A 15,666-nucleotide genomic window follows, 5' to 3' on the forward strand; every position below is an offset into this window, starting at 1 on the left:
TGAACAATCCTAGGATCAACTCTAGAATGTTCAAACTAGCTTTCACAAGCTAAAGAATTTTGCCTCAAAGGAAGACAAAATTCTGAAATTTTATTAATGATATCCGAAAACTGAATGTAAACAATCACTTGAGACTATTTGTAGCCCTAACTAAAACCTAACAAAGCTTGGAAAACATGAAGACGATTCGGCCAGCCCTTGGGCTTTGCTCTTGGCCGAAATTATCCCTAAGTAGCCAATTTAATTACTAACTAAATAACTAATTAAGGCACTAATGGACCTAAGGCCTAAACGGCCAGCCCCTAGGCTCAACATGAGCTCATTAATCTAGGTCCAATGTGGCATTTAGGCTTGACTATGCGTGTCTTCAATTGCAAGCAACATCTTGCTCAAGCCTTTCAATGGTTTTGGGAACAACATCTTGACTTTGGACACCACGAACTAGCCCTTGAAGTGCAAACGGGCTTGATGAACTTGAAACCCAGCTAGGTCCGTATCAGATTTGGAATTTAAAGTTAAAGATAGGGATTTCTTAAAGTTGCACCGTTAAAGGGGAGCATTAAAACTGGAAAAAGGAGAAAACTTAAATCGAAATATGTGGGACCCTTTAGAATTCTCTAATGAGTAGGTAAAGTGGCATATCAATTGGAGTTATCTGTTAAGCTGACCAAGATCTATGATGTGTTCCATGTGTCAATGCTAAAGAAATATCATTCTGACATATCTCATATACTCCAACCTGAAGATGTTGAAATGAATGAATGATTATCCTATGAAGAACAGCCTATGCAACTTTTGGATCGAAAAGTGAAGGAATTGAGGAACAAATAAATTCCTTTAGTCAAGGTTTTATGGAAGCATCACAGGTTAGAAGAAATAACTTAGGAGTTGGAAGAAGAGATATGAAAGAAATACCCAAAACATTTTACAACCACAGGTGAGAATTTGGAAAATGAAATTCTTTTAAGGGGGAGAAAATATGAGAGTAAAAAAATATTAACGTGAAAATTTTGTGTCCTATTTAAAATTCATTGCACATTGTATTTTTCCTTTTGTTAATGATTGACTTATACGTCCAATAGTTCTTTTTAACAAATGAATAAATACACACACCTTAGGAAATTGTATCACCTACAGTATAAAAACATTAGTACTAGTTAGAACTAAGAAATTATTGTGATAATAGCATGATAAAAAAAAAAAGCATGAATGACGAGTGTCATCACACTTGTCCCTTGTATGCTTTATTCCTTCAAACTTAAAAGAATCAAGTGCTTCATTTCTTCAAACTTGAAAGAACCAAGTGTTTCAATCTTCAAAGTGGCTGAGAGAAAAGAGAGAAAGAAAACCACCAGAGAACCAGTAGCCTCTCTTCTTCTTTTTTTTTCTTCAAACTTGAGCCACAACCAAGAAACAAGAAAATCATAACTTATCTAGCTTAAGGAATCAGCGAGGAAAACAAAAATTTTTCTAGCCTAGAAACTGTGAGGAACAAGAGGTAAAAATTACTAAGTTTTCCTTCATTTTTCCTCTACTTTAGGTTAATGATATCGTAACTTGAATTAGCACCAAGAAAAGAGGAGTTTGATTGAGGAAAAGTTCATCAAAGTTGAAAATTTTCTGTTCAAGGTTTGAGAACTTGAAAATTTGCTTATATGTTCTTATAATTTTCTTTTATTTTGAATAAGTTAATTTATAATTTCTTTACTATTAATTTACTCCTTCAATAGTTGTAATAAATAATATAATCGAAAGTTTTACCTTTAACTTTTATAGTTAGAGTAAACTAGGATTTTTGTGCATTTTGGTAGTGTGATAAGTTGGTGAGGTGTGTGTTCTAAAATTGGTGGATAAGAGCGAGTTTTAAATAGGAGGAAGTGTGTGATTAGAAGTGCTAAAAAATAAGTTAATGAATCATAAGTTAAAACAAAAGTACAAGAGAATTAAGGAAGTAGGTCTGAACTGACATGCGCCGTTTGTTACCAATTGAGTACACCACTTGACCAATATATTCTTACTACTACAACAAAAATGACCTTTAACGGCATTTAAAGGCGTCAGTATAGATAATCTAATATGACACTTTACCTTTCCTCACACCTCAGATGAGTGTCATCCCTTCCAATGTGGGGATAGACTCGCAGCATTCAAATGTGTTAGAAATATTATGCTGTTATATCGTCCCATCTACCAACCAAAATCCCTTTTTTTGATAATCGAAAGTGTCAAGATAGTTGTAGTACTATATTAAGATAGCTGAGCTATGCGGACACTTTTAATTGCTAGGAGTTTTTTTTTTTTTTGATATAGAAGCAACTTGTAGGTAGTGCTCCCTGCTGTACATTCCATCAATCAGAAACCCAAAGGACTTGTAAAATTATCCCAAAGAACAGAATGCATATAGTAATTTAAAAGCAAAAGTCAATGCTCAAATATAATTTGTTGAACTAAAAGTCGGTAATAAGTACTAACATAGCAAGTACTAAAAGATTCTCATGTGTACAAACTTGAAAGACTCTTTTTCTACCTTAATGCTTATTTAAGGTGCTCCCATTCGCCTACCAGTAGACAAGTTTCAAGCAGTCTCAAAGCAAATATTCAGTTCCAGTCAATTTAGCAACTTCACTTTCATTTATAGCACCCCTTTTTAGCTTTTACAAAAAGCGGTATTCCTGTGCCATCTCGTCATCATCCTCAACTGATTGAGCAGCCCATCTTTGTCTGGCTGTTTTCTTCCTCATTACAGTAGATGTAGTGGTTGAGGCTGCTTTTGGCTTCTGTACCTTCGTTGTTGTTCAGCTGCTTTTTTTGCTTGCAAGTTCTTCTTTCTTTGTTTCTCATGAGATTTATCCCTGCATAATGGATTTACCGATTATCTAGTGCACTGTATATTAAAAAAGACAGTCCAGTGGGACAATTAGCATGCTCATTCTTGTTTGAATGATTCAGGATACTAAGCTTAATTTTTAGCATCAACCAAGTAAATGCAACAACAAATTTCACTAGAACATTCATACAGCAGCATCCTAAATTTCTCAATGTGTGTTGATAACTAGCATATTCAAGTTGTTGCCTCAAAAGGATCCAACTCTCTTTGATGAGATGAGGCTAATAAAACCACAATTGGGTGGCAGACTCAAATATATAGTTCTTGACTCCATGGGCAGGACTAGGTTAAGTTGACATTTCACATCCCCACCCTGCCCTCCACCCAAAAAGAAAAAAAATGGAAAATCCCAAAGCCAAAGGGAAATTCCAGAACTAAAAGAGCAAAATGATTAACTAATAGCAAGTGTGTCAAATCCAATGAAGTAAGCTGAAAACTTTGAGAAGATTCTTACTTGTACTTGATCTCATCAAGGCTTATATCTTCAAGTGGTGTAAAACCCTCAATAGAAAGATTGTGATGCTTCAGGTCAGGCATTGTAGGGAGCTGCAATAAGCCATAACCCATGCCCAATTTCCCAATCTCAAGTTCTTTCCACCTGCAGAAAGGAACAATGAGTCTTCCAAAAAAAAAACAAGATTCATATTGAACGTATACCATAAAATTCACTAGCCTAAATATATAGGAGCAGTGATGCTCTTTGTATGCATGGATGTCGGAAACAAAAGCTCTAACCCCTTTTTCCATGACACCACGATCCTTTTTTGCAGCTGGCCTTATCTGTAAAATGCAATTCCAATCATTTTATTGACACCATAAGCCAAAGTGTATCTAAGATACAGAATTAATGGTGAGGTATTTTCCACCAAACAGATCAAAGTTATGTTTAAGCTGCAGCTCACTATTACTCATGGCACCAAAGCAAGGATTAGTATTGGCCAAGAATCAATATATTTGAAGACATCAGGTGCTGGAAAATTAACATATTTAGATGTGGCTAGCATTATAAAAGGAAATCTGAAAAGCAGGGGAATGTATGTTTTTGTCATAATTTACACTTCATTAGATGATAACTAAATGCTCCACTTGGCTCCTCCTTATTTTCCTCTCCTACAACAAAGCCATATCATTGGTGGTACCAGGACTCAGCAAAGAGGTACACATGCTCACGCATATACCCATACCTATGTAAACTAACATAGAGAGAAGAAACTTTAAAGTAAAGGAGCCATCAAGCAGAAACTCTACATAAGGTATTCCAGACACAAGCCTTTTTGTATGAGGTATTTGCATAAATAACTAGCACAAAATAGCCTCACACAATTACCTCCTTCGACCCAAAAAAAAATCCACTCTCTCCAGCAATACACACATGCTTGTAGAAAAGGAAGGGGGTGGTCCTTATGTAGCCAGTATAAAGGCCAAAAATGCAGAAATGAAAAGAATAAGATTCAAACATAAGTTCATGAACAACCTGTGGGACAATATCACAAACATCATCTAGACTTTTTCTCTCTTCAAGTGGAACCCTTCTTACTCGAAGGAACTCAACATAGGCTTCCTCCTGTTCAAACATACAGGAAAGAAAGCATTCAACTATAAAGCACTTCATAAATGATGTTCTGCAGAAAGCGTAAACAAGACAAACAAGTCATACAACAAATGCCAAACCTTTGGTAACAAAAACACAATAGCATTTCCTTGCCATCCCAACCTAGCTGTTCATCCTACTCTATGCAATTTTAGAAGACATAAATAACCTTTGTAATCTAACTTTTAAGGAAAAATGCCACAACATTAAAAGAAATTCAGAAAAAAGGAAAAACAGGGGGAATTGACATTTTATCGAACAGGTTATGGACAACAACTTCATTGTATTTGCCACTTTTTTTTAACAACATATGCCAACCTCTTCCCGCTTTGCCAATATTAAACTCTAATCTTCTAACTTTTGCTCCTTGTCTGCCCTTCCAGATGTCTTAACTGTCGCATGGCTGCTTGTCTTTGTCTGGTTGTTTATAATCAGTCCAATTTTAGCTTAAAAATTTACTGTTTTTCAGATTGTAGAAAGTGTCAATATTACTAGCTAAACGGAAGCCTGGCAAAAAAAATAGTACAGGAGAAATTTAGCTGAGGGACAACAATTGAAGTTAGAATAGATGAAGATGGTTTTCAACGTGCTTGGATTCCTGCAACTGTCATCAAACGATTTGACGAGGACAAATACCTAATTCAGTATCGGAGTCTGACAAATGAAGAAGACATAGAATTCTTGAAAGAGGAGGTTGCTAGTATAACCATATGACCACATCCACCGAGATAGCTTGTTTGTGGAGAGGTGAGAGAGATGAGAAGAAGAAAATTTTCACTAAGTCTTTTAGCCGGCAAAATGAAACTTTTGAGTATTTCACTGAGTGTTTTGGCAAATGAATCTTCCGTCAAAATTAAACGATGTCGTTTTGTGTCTTTCTTTTTTTTTTTGGTACACCTCACATTTTCTCAAGTGTCATGATAGGTAGTCTAAAGGCACATTATTATTTTTATATCAGATAAAATAAAAAAAAATTAGAATATATATTATTGAGTTGATAATAAGTGTCATGATATGAGTGCTATAATGACACAAACCAACAAGTGTCCTTATAGGCATGTTAGGAAAAATTATTTTTGTTGTAATGTACCCTAATCTCCTTAATTTTATTTCATTTAATCCCCCCTAAATTAACCCTAAAGCCAGTCGAAATTATTGACTAAGAGGAAGGAAAGAAAAGAAAAAAAAAGAGGAAAAAGTTGGCATTGTCAAGTGTCAATGATCCAAGACAAGTTGACCAAGACAACTTTCTTCCTTCTTATCTTTCTTTTGGATCAATTTTTCTTCATTTCTTTCTTGCCTTGGCCGAACCATTGGAGAGAAAAAAAGATGAGAAAAACTTCTATTTCCACCTTAATTCTTGCCTTGTTTGAATTGGAATCACAAAACTAAACTGAACAAACTAGCACCAACGGAGCTAGAAAGCTTGGAGTGGAGAGTTTTTTGGAGAGAAAGCCTTGGTTCTTCACTTTCTTCAAGGGATTGAAAGTATAAGTTGAACAACTTCTTTTCTCCTTCTTATTTTGCAATTTATGGTGAAGATGACTTGAAATTTGGAATTTTATGGATGATAATTTAGATTTGGTGAAGATTGGTAAAATTTCAGGTTAAAGTTATGATTTTTCAGCCTTGATTTATGTTATTTATCCATAATATGTTGGTATTGAGTTTGGCTTTGTGAGGTGATTGGTAGATTTATTGTGACTTTTTAGCTTCGAACTAGGAATGTCCAGCTTTATTAGAGATTTTTCAACTTTGATATTGTGATGCTATATGCTAGAAATGAACTCCAATTAGATGGTTCTATGTTCTAGATTGAGAGCTGTTTTTATCTTATTAATTGTGGTATTGAATGGGCTGATTTGAGATAGAAATGTGGCCTTGAAAATGGCTAAAAAATTTGGTAAAAACAAAGGAAATGCTGCCTGTTTTCCTCTCGTAGGATAAGTGAGTGAAAGCGGAAATAAGGGTATGACTTTTGAACAATTTGGGACTTAGTTATGTAAGGATGCTTAAGTTGACCGTGTGGGTGACTTATAACCTAAAATTTTGCCAAAAGTGTATATTTCTCAAAGACAAAGTAACGGCCACTTTAAACACGATTTCCAAGTTTCTTATACCAAGTTGCGAATTTAAAAGTTTTAAACGCTTCTTTATCGAAACCAAAAGAGCGAGCATGAATTTTCTAGGGTTTGATAAGTAAAATGAGTAATACTTAAATGAGTTCTATTTACTTGGCTTTTTTTAAACGAAACTCCTATATTTTGAAATCCTAATTGATTGCAAACTGCTAAACGGTATTTTATCACAGATTTGAACTCCAGCCAGGGAGTTGAACCTAAGCTTGGTTTTGGAAAGCAATAAATCATTGTGACTGTTTCCAAGCGCATGTTTGAACTTATTACTTGAATGAATTGATTTGTTAATGTGATGGGACAGTACTTGACTTGTTGATAGGGCAAGGGTGTACTTTATCGCACTTGCCCTAATGTGACTTATTACTGTGCACTGGTTACAATTGGTTTGATATATATATATATGTGTGTGTGTGACTTAAATATTGTCTGGAATTCCAAAAATCCTGTGGCTAATTAAACGAGTCGAGCCTACAAGGGCCTGGTCGATAAGATAATGAACCCTGGGTCTACTGCTTTATCGAGTGGAGTATTATCTCCTCGACTAATTAATATACTCGAGTATTACCACCACTGTTATATTGGAATTTAGGGCCGGTAGGGGGTTTGAATGATGGATGGAAATTGGAGTTGAGTGGTGCACTATTGGACTAGTTACTTTACTTGAAAGCTGACGGAGTGTCAACTACTACTTGGTGAAGCTATGGCAGAGTTAATTCACAAGAGCTACTATATCCTTTTACCTGAAAATGTTGGATATCCAATGATTTGTTATTTGAAGTGTTATTGCTCATTTTTATGAACTCTTATACTCGCTACTTTGATATTTCAAATTTTATACGGTGGTCAACTTGCTACTTGATTTTTGCATGATGTTTGGAACCTCACTGAGATTTGGCTCACCCTATTAGTTTTGCTTTTCTTACAGGAGGTACGAGTATGGGCGTACGAGTATGGGCGTGAGACTGGTACAGACTAGCATCGTCTAGTTTTTGAATTTTTGCGATTGTACTCGCGCTAGTGCTCGATTAGGGTTGAAAATTATCTGGAATTTAAATCTTTTGTTATATTTGGGAATGTATGAACGACTGAGATAGACTTGAGCATAAATGTACATTCTAAATTTTGAACTGTTGTTTCATTTCCTTTTGAAGTCATAACTTGTTGTCTTGAAGTCGAGAGTGAGTGAGTCTTGGCGAGGGTTAGGCAGGCGGTCCGCTAAATCCTGGGGTACGCTCTAGGGAGAAGTGGGGTCATTACACAAAGTGCTGCACGAAACCCAATAGAGTAAAGCTGCAACCTTTTGGTTTTTTTCCCTCAAAATTTTGTAGGATTGTGTCTAAATGCACTTTACATGCATCCTAACTTCCTTATCTTGACATGCATGCAATATTTGACCTAAATCAAAGTAGGATAAGTGTGAATTATGAAGAAAACCTTGCTGAAGTTTCTATTTTTGATGCTGCATGTGGGCCGATGGAATGAAGTTGGGAATTTTCAGCTTTACCACCAAAAATTTTGTTGGTTTTGGATAAAAACTTACTTTGTATATCATCCATTTCCTTAATCTAGCCATGCATGTGAAATTTGTTGAGATAAAAGTAAGAAAAGATCAATTTTTGAAAGAAACATCAAAGATGGAAAATTTTCTGGTTGAACCATGAAGGATCAACTTTAATTCCTCCTATTTTGTTCCAAAAATTTGTTGAAACTTACAAAGAATTCACTTCCTATGTCATTAATTTCAATTATCTTGTCATGGATGAAGTGTATAGTGGATAAAGTAAGGAATTTTGAGATTTTGGGAAGAATTTGAAGCTTATGGTCTCTTGGTTGCATGTTAGGTTTTAAAAACAAGGGGAAAAGAAATTTTGCTTCACATATAACATATTTCTTTTGTTATGATATAGATATTAAATATATTTGATTTAGGGTAAAAAAGTTGTGAAAACTTAAATGATAAAAGGGGACAGAAGTTTTATTAAACTTAGGTGAATTTAGATCCTTAGAATTTATGGTACTAAAATTAAGAAGAAAACTAAAGATGATGAATTTTAAAACAAAAGAAAATAAAGTAACACTTAATCAAAGCTATAATGCTAAGTTATTTGAAAATTATAAACACAAAACATAAATTTTCAGAAAAGTTGGGGTTATTTCATAAATATATAAAGTTTAACAAAATACGAAGGACTAAACTATAACTCAAAACCATAATTTTTTAAGATTTAAACTTGTTAATTAGATTAGTATAGAAAATACACCGTTTAGTATCTTAGAATAAAAAATTTGAGATAATTACATATATAAAAATACTTATGTTGGATTTCAAGAGTTGAATTTAGTCAAAAACCCTACCTTGAAAACATCGTGTAAATTGAACCTCAATCGGTGAGTATTCCTGTTGTTATATGTGATTGAATGATTTTGATTGACACTTGGTGTATACTTGACCAGTTTATGATTGTTAGAATTAAAATGGATGGTTTGGATGACTTATTTTGAATCAGTTGATTGTATAAAAGTATTATTGCTGGAAGGGGTGTACTTTATCGCCCTTATTCCAAATGGAATTGAAAAGTTAATGTTCCAAAAGTTATGTTACTTGTGCATGTATTGTGGGTCGGGTGCGTACTTTATCACGTCGGCCGAACTAGGCCCTAAAACCCATCGCCAGACAGCATATTCGAGCTGACAACGGACTTGGTCGTATAGGCTAGCAGTCTTGGATGTGGTTGACTCATGGGAGATTTATGGGTTTTTTGGTGTGTGAAATTGTGGTATAATTGAGTATTGCCTTGTAGCCAGTGATGATTAAATTGCTTATTGAATGAAATAAATCGTTGGACGATTGACAGTGGATAGTACGGTAATAGTGAATTGGCTTCCATAGTGGGCTCGTATCCTTTTAGTGAATTGTGCTATTTTACTTCAAAGTTGTTAATGAGCCTTGTGGAATTTGCATATATTATTATAAATTGATACTTTGGTTGGCAAATACTTGTTTCTTGTACTATTGCTTGCTTGGGACCTCACTGTGCATAAACTCATCCATTAATTGTTTTCCTTGCAGGGACAGCGGATAAGGAAGGTGAGGAATAGTGGATTTAAATCTCGATGTTTTAAAATTGTAATAAACTTGATTTGTAGTTATGATCTATGATTATAACTTGTACTTCAAGTCCTTTTGAGTTGCAACTAGGATTATATGACTCTTTTATGGTAATGATATGTTTAGATGAATGTGAAATGAGTTCTAGTGAGAACTAGGCAGGTGATTCGTTAAACCCTAAGGGGTACGCCTTAGGATATGGTGGGGTCATCATATAGAAGCCTATAGATAGGTTTGTGTGGATTGGAGATTATTTGAAATTTTTTTTTGAATGATAGCGCTCTTTACAATTTAATATTTCTAAGATAACAAGGAGGTTGCAAAAATGAAAATATGATTGGAAAACATGTTTAGATGCAATAAAAAAATTTTTAGAAAAATTTAGAAATCCAAATAAATTTTAATAGCATCTAAGCATGGTGTATTGAAAGACCAACTCTATAAATTTTGAACTCCAAATCAACCATGTTTCTCTTTTTTAGCATTATCAACAAAAAAAATGTATACTTCTATATAAAAAAAATTAGCTACTAAAAGAAAAGTTTAGGCATATGCACATTCCCAAAAGAAACTGACAATATCCCGATCATTTTTAGACTTTAAAAATATTTTTCATATTTTAATTTTTAATAACAATTTTTCCCATTATTAAGGCAAATTAGCAAGATAGTTTTCTCAATCTAAAAAAAGTGCAATTATGGAATGAAATTTAACTGAGACCATATATATAAAAATATTATTTTTTATTATTATGTTAGGAACATTTATTTTTTAGATATTAATTGCCCTAGGTGTTGAATATTAAAGTTCACTAATAATTTTAATAACAAAAAAGAAATTGATAAAAAATGACATTAGGGAAAAAAACACAAACAAGGTATACTTTAAGGGGATTTACCATAGTTAACTCTTAGAGGTATAAATGTCTTTTTAATATCATCATTACATAATATTAGAATTAACTGAGAGTTTTGGGATAAAGTGAGAAAAAAATGATACAAAGTGCAAAAGTGACTATACCTTAAGGGGAGTTTTTGCTAGGGGTGATTCCACTTTGTTCACTCAAATTATATGTAGAATCCCACTTCAATCCCTAAATTTCAAAATGGGATACTTAAATCCCTATACTAAAAAATCCGTTCCACTTCACTTTAGTTTTTGATGAAATGCACAAAACCTAACAGAACAATTGCCAATACTGTTAGTTTGTTATTTATACTATATATAATGTTTGATCATCATTGTATGGTATAAACACATAATGTCATTTTTTAAAATTCCTAATGTACCCTTAATGACAAGGGTAAAGTTGTCCTAGTTTATTAGAAAAAACTTCCCTACAATTAGGAGAGAGCTATTTAAATCAGTTTTCTGTTGAGATTATTCACTTTTCCACACTAGCTTCCAACTGTCACGTAATCTGCTCAACTTCCATCATCTTTCTGTATATGTATCTACATTATAAAATAATTTAACCAATAAGAAAAGTATTATAAAGAGATAATTTTGATAAATATATTTTTTATTAACTGCACACATGTTAGGGTATGCCTCAAACACTAGTTGCAATTAAACTAAACCAAATCTAATAGGGACATAAATGTAATTTCATGAGTGCCAAAGAAGAACTATAGAGATTTGTAATTAAGCAGAAATTTTCTTTTCTTCTCATTTTCCATTTATTTTTCTTCTATCTACTTCCTCATTCCTTTCCTTCTTCTCTAGGAGCACATCATCAGAGGTCAAAAACCCATGTTGGTCTTCCCTTTGAGCAAAACGCCATATTCTTGGGATTTTTCTCTAGGGTCAAAGCATAGATAGTCATACTCTCCTCCTTAAAATCATCTCAACCCATGATATCCATAAGATTCTTCGGATTTTTGAGGCAGAATAAACCTTAGGTTGCCTTTAAGACAAAATACGTGTGACAGGAATTCTAGTGGAGTTTCTTTACTTGAATATTGAATATTAATTGACATGTTTTTATTTTTATTTTTTTGTTTTTTTTTTTGGCAAAACCCCAAACCGAGGGAGGGACACCACCCCAAAAACTTTATTAGAGATAAACCATTACAAGTTTGGAGTGATCACCCTCTTACATAGCGAATGTAGGGGTACTGCCTAGAGTCTAGCTTACAGAGGCCTGTCGTGAGTGTAGGAAGAGAGAGGGCATCGAAAACCTTCGAGTCGCCAGATGAAACCGCCCGTTTTGCAAGGCTATCAGCTGCAGCATTGGTTTCTCTGTAGCAATGTGTCAATTCAAAGGAAGCTTGACGAAGGACTACTCGAGCCCTAGCTATTACCTCATCAATGCGCCAGGGGCACCTGTGTTCCCCAGTGATGACATTTAGTAGAACAAGAGAATCCAGTTCCACCTTTATGTACTGCATACCCAAGGAGACACATAATTGTACACCTTCAAGAAGAGCCATGGCCTCTGCTTGCATATTCATCCGAAACCCGTAAAAGGAAGAGAAAGCACAAAGGACGTGGTCATGCTGATCTCGTATAATGCCCCCCCCCCCGCCAGAGGCTCCTGGATTACCACTTGAAGAGCCATCAATATTGAGTTTGACATAAGATGCAGGAGGCGGAGCCCATGCAAGAGATAGGGCTTGCATAGATTTTGCCTTTCTAAGAAAAGGAACAACTCCCCGTTTCAGAAGCCAGTCGTCATCCTTGCATGCCAAAGAGAGAGGGTGAGCAAGGGCCACCAAATGTATCAAACGCAAGATTTGGCGCACAACATGAGTTGCCGACGGCGTAGTATCATCGAAAATGGCCCGATTACGTGCCTTCCAAAGTTCCCAGCAGACAAATAAGGGGACAATGTGTGACAGCTTTGCCATGGCAGATTTACCTGAAACGTTGCTCCACCAGCCTTGAAGTTTCAGCATGATATCATGATGAGGAGGTACCCGGATGTCTAGCAAATGTTCCAGCTTTCCCCACACTTGGGTTGCCAAAGAACATTCCACGAACCAATGGACTAGTGTGTCGGTACTTTCGCAGCAAGGGCACTTCGAGGGTAGATTAAAGCCGAACCGCTGCAAAATGTCAGGGAAAGGCAGAATGCAATTAAGCAATCTCCATATGAAAACCGAAACTTTCAGCGGTATGCGTTTATTCCAGAGCAACACGCGGGAAAGCATTGGGAAGGAGTGATCACGAAGTCTGTCCAACGCAGAAGATATTTGGAAACCCCCATGCGAAGTAGGACACCAGATTAGGCAGTCAGGATCAGCTCCCGGACTGAGCCGCACCTGTGAGTGTTGAATACGCGACATCTCCTCGCTAGAAAGGCTCACCTGGTCCAAATGCCAAATGTTATCGTGCAATACATCCTGTAGACACCAAATTTTTACTCTTTTATTTATTACTATTTTTGTTTAATTTATCTCAAAATTTCATTTTAGGCATTTTGGACATCAGAGCTTTTCATTTAGTTTTATTTGTTAATTTTATTCATTAATTTTAAGACATTCAAGCATTAAGATTTTTCGGAAAAGAGATATTCTCTAAATTTTTAGATTCAATTTATGGAGGTTTGTTGTTTATTTATTTTGAAGAGAAAAAAAAAAGCTCATGCGCCTGGAGCTGCATAGGATCCTAGCCCATTTTCTTCCTATAACATTTAAGCAGAAACCATGCTCGAAATGCAGGGGAAATGCAGCTTTGTCCTATTTTATTTTCCACCACTTGTACCACTATTTCTCCTCACCATCGGATCTTTCTCATACCCTTCCACCTGGCCTTCATCTAAGAGGCTCAAATTCATGTGAAGAAGGCGCCATCTGATGGTTTAGAACCGGTAAAAAGGAAAGGACAGCAGGCTGGCCATTGGATGTTAGGGCTAAGAGGTTTGTGTAACTATAAAAGGAAAGAAGGAGTGCGTGAGCAAGGGAGGTTGAAAATGAGGGCTGGCGTGACGGCGGAAACAAAAAAAGAACGAGGGGAGCTTTATGAGGGAGGGTGAAAAGAAAAGAAAAGGAGAGAGCTGGGTTTTGAAAAGAAAAAAAAGGAGAGAGTCTTGGTGACGGCTGAAGAGAGGGGACGGCTGGAAAGGAAAACCGAAGGGAGAAGAGAAAGTCGGATGAGTTTGGCAGCTAGAGAAAAGAAACCGAGAGTGTGAGATAGGGAGTTTTGGGGCTGAGTAAAGAAACCAACGGGCTGGACAGGAGAAAAGCCAGGGAAGAAAAAGGATAACGGCGGCTGGAAAAGGAGAACGCGAGGGAGGTAGCTGGGCTGAGTTTCTGGAGGGCGGCTAGGATTCTGGACAAGAAAGCTAGGGGCAAGAAAGATCCCACGGAAAACTAAGGGAAGGAGACGTGCTAGAAGGAAAAGCAGCGGAGAAAAACCTGAGGGAGTTGTGATGGCTAAAAGGGAGAGCTTCGGGAGTTTTGAGGGGGCGGATGAAGCCAGAAGATGGGCGGCTGAGTGAGGAGAAAAGAGGGAACTTTGGGTCGAAGGAAAAGAAACAACCGAGGGAGAGTCTGAGAGTAGAGTGAAACGACGGCTGAGTTGGGAAGAAAGAAAGCCAGAACCAGAACCAGAAACGGCTGAGGCGTTTTCTGTCCAGATTTTGATCCAAAAAGCTTGGTCAGGTACCCTCCTAGCCTAACGTCTCGGTTCTTTTCATTTTCATTCATTGTTAGATTGTCGGTTTGAGGCCCTGATTCGTTTTGCTGTTTATTCTTGCTGTTTCTGTTCATTTCTAATTCACATGTTCACTGATGCTAAGAAAAGGGTTTTCGATGGTTGGATTTTAATGGTTTGGCTAAAGTGTGTTTAACGTTTGACTATTTTAGTTCTCGGCTGATTGCATGTTCTTCCATTTCTGTTCTCCGCATGACCTGCAACGGTTTGTCTCCTGCATTTTGTGTTGTGCCTTGGAGTCTAATGGATTGGGGTTACGAAATTTGATGATTTGGTTTGAGATGACCTGAGTTGCCTCGGTTGTAATGGTTTAAGATTGTAGAAACCAGTAAGAATGAAAACTGCCTACGCCTGGGCTGGCTAAAAAATTGCAGAAAGCCTATTCATGGACTGTATGATGTCGTCTTGAAATTCCTTGTACAGATGCCCAGTATCTTGTTTGTTTAATGGTCCAGGTTTTAGGATGTTGTTATTGAATGTTTTGGTTTGATGTTTTGAGCAAAGGTTAAGCAGTTCTTCTGCTCTTGTTACTTGCCTGAATACTCTTTGTTGGAATCACTAATGATAGACTACTATGCTTGGAATTGAAACCAAATTTCTGGTAGTGCTGACCAGGGAGCTGCAATGTTAACTGATAGCTCAGTCCATGTCTTGATGCTCCGTTTATGATGTTAAAATGGCGTGCAGTTCACTCCCTTTTCATAGTCACGCCATAAGATAGGAATGAACAAATAACCGAATGAAGTTGCAAGGGTGTAGACGAATGAAAGAAGGCTGCGAATGAAATCACAAAAACCCATTTTCGTTTTCCTTGCCCTGCGATTCCCATATTACTTTCTTTGTTTGGATTTTCAATGGCTGGGTTATCCATTAGAGTGGGTTTCATAGCAAAATTAACAAAGATGCAAGCTTGTTTTCTTGTGTTATCAATGACTGGTGCATGAATTTGTTAAACTCCAAAGCTCATACGGCAAAGCTGCAACTGGAAAATGCAGAAATGTTTTCAATATTTGCGACTCATCTTTCTCTTGTTTGTTCATTTGTTCCAGTAGCTGTCTTCCTTGTGTTTATGTGTAGTTCTGGGGATTGTTGAATAGCTTGTTTGAAAGATTTTCGGCTGCGTTAATGTTAAGTGAGATTTTAGTTGCCGTTTTCCTTCTACAAAGCATGCGTGTAGGAAGCCATCAGTTTCTTTATTTTGTTTTGGGTTTGTCTTCTTGGAAATCTGATCGAAGCTTTAGCAAATGATCATAGCACTCCTTTGCAGTTTTCTCTTCTTCCTCTC

Source organism: Coffea eugenioides, chromosome 5 (assembly GCF_003713205.1).
Source record: "Coffea eugenioides isolate CCC68of chromosome 5, Ceug_1.0, whole genome shotgun sequence".
In the NCBI taxonomy this organism is placed as follows: Eukaryota; Viridiplantae; Streptophyta; class Magnoliopsida; order Gentianales; family Rubiaceae; genus Coffea; species Coffea eugenioides.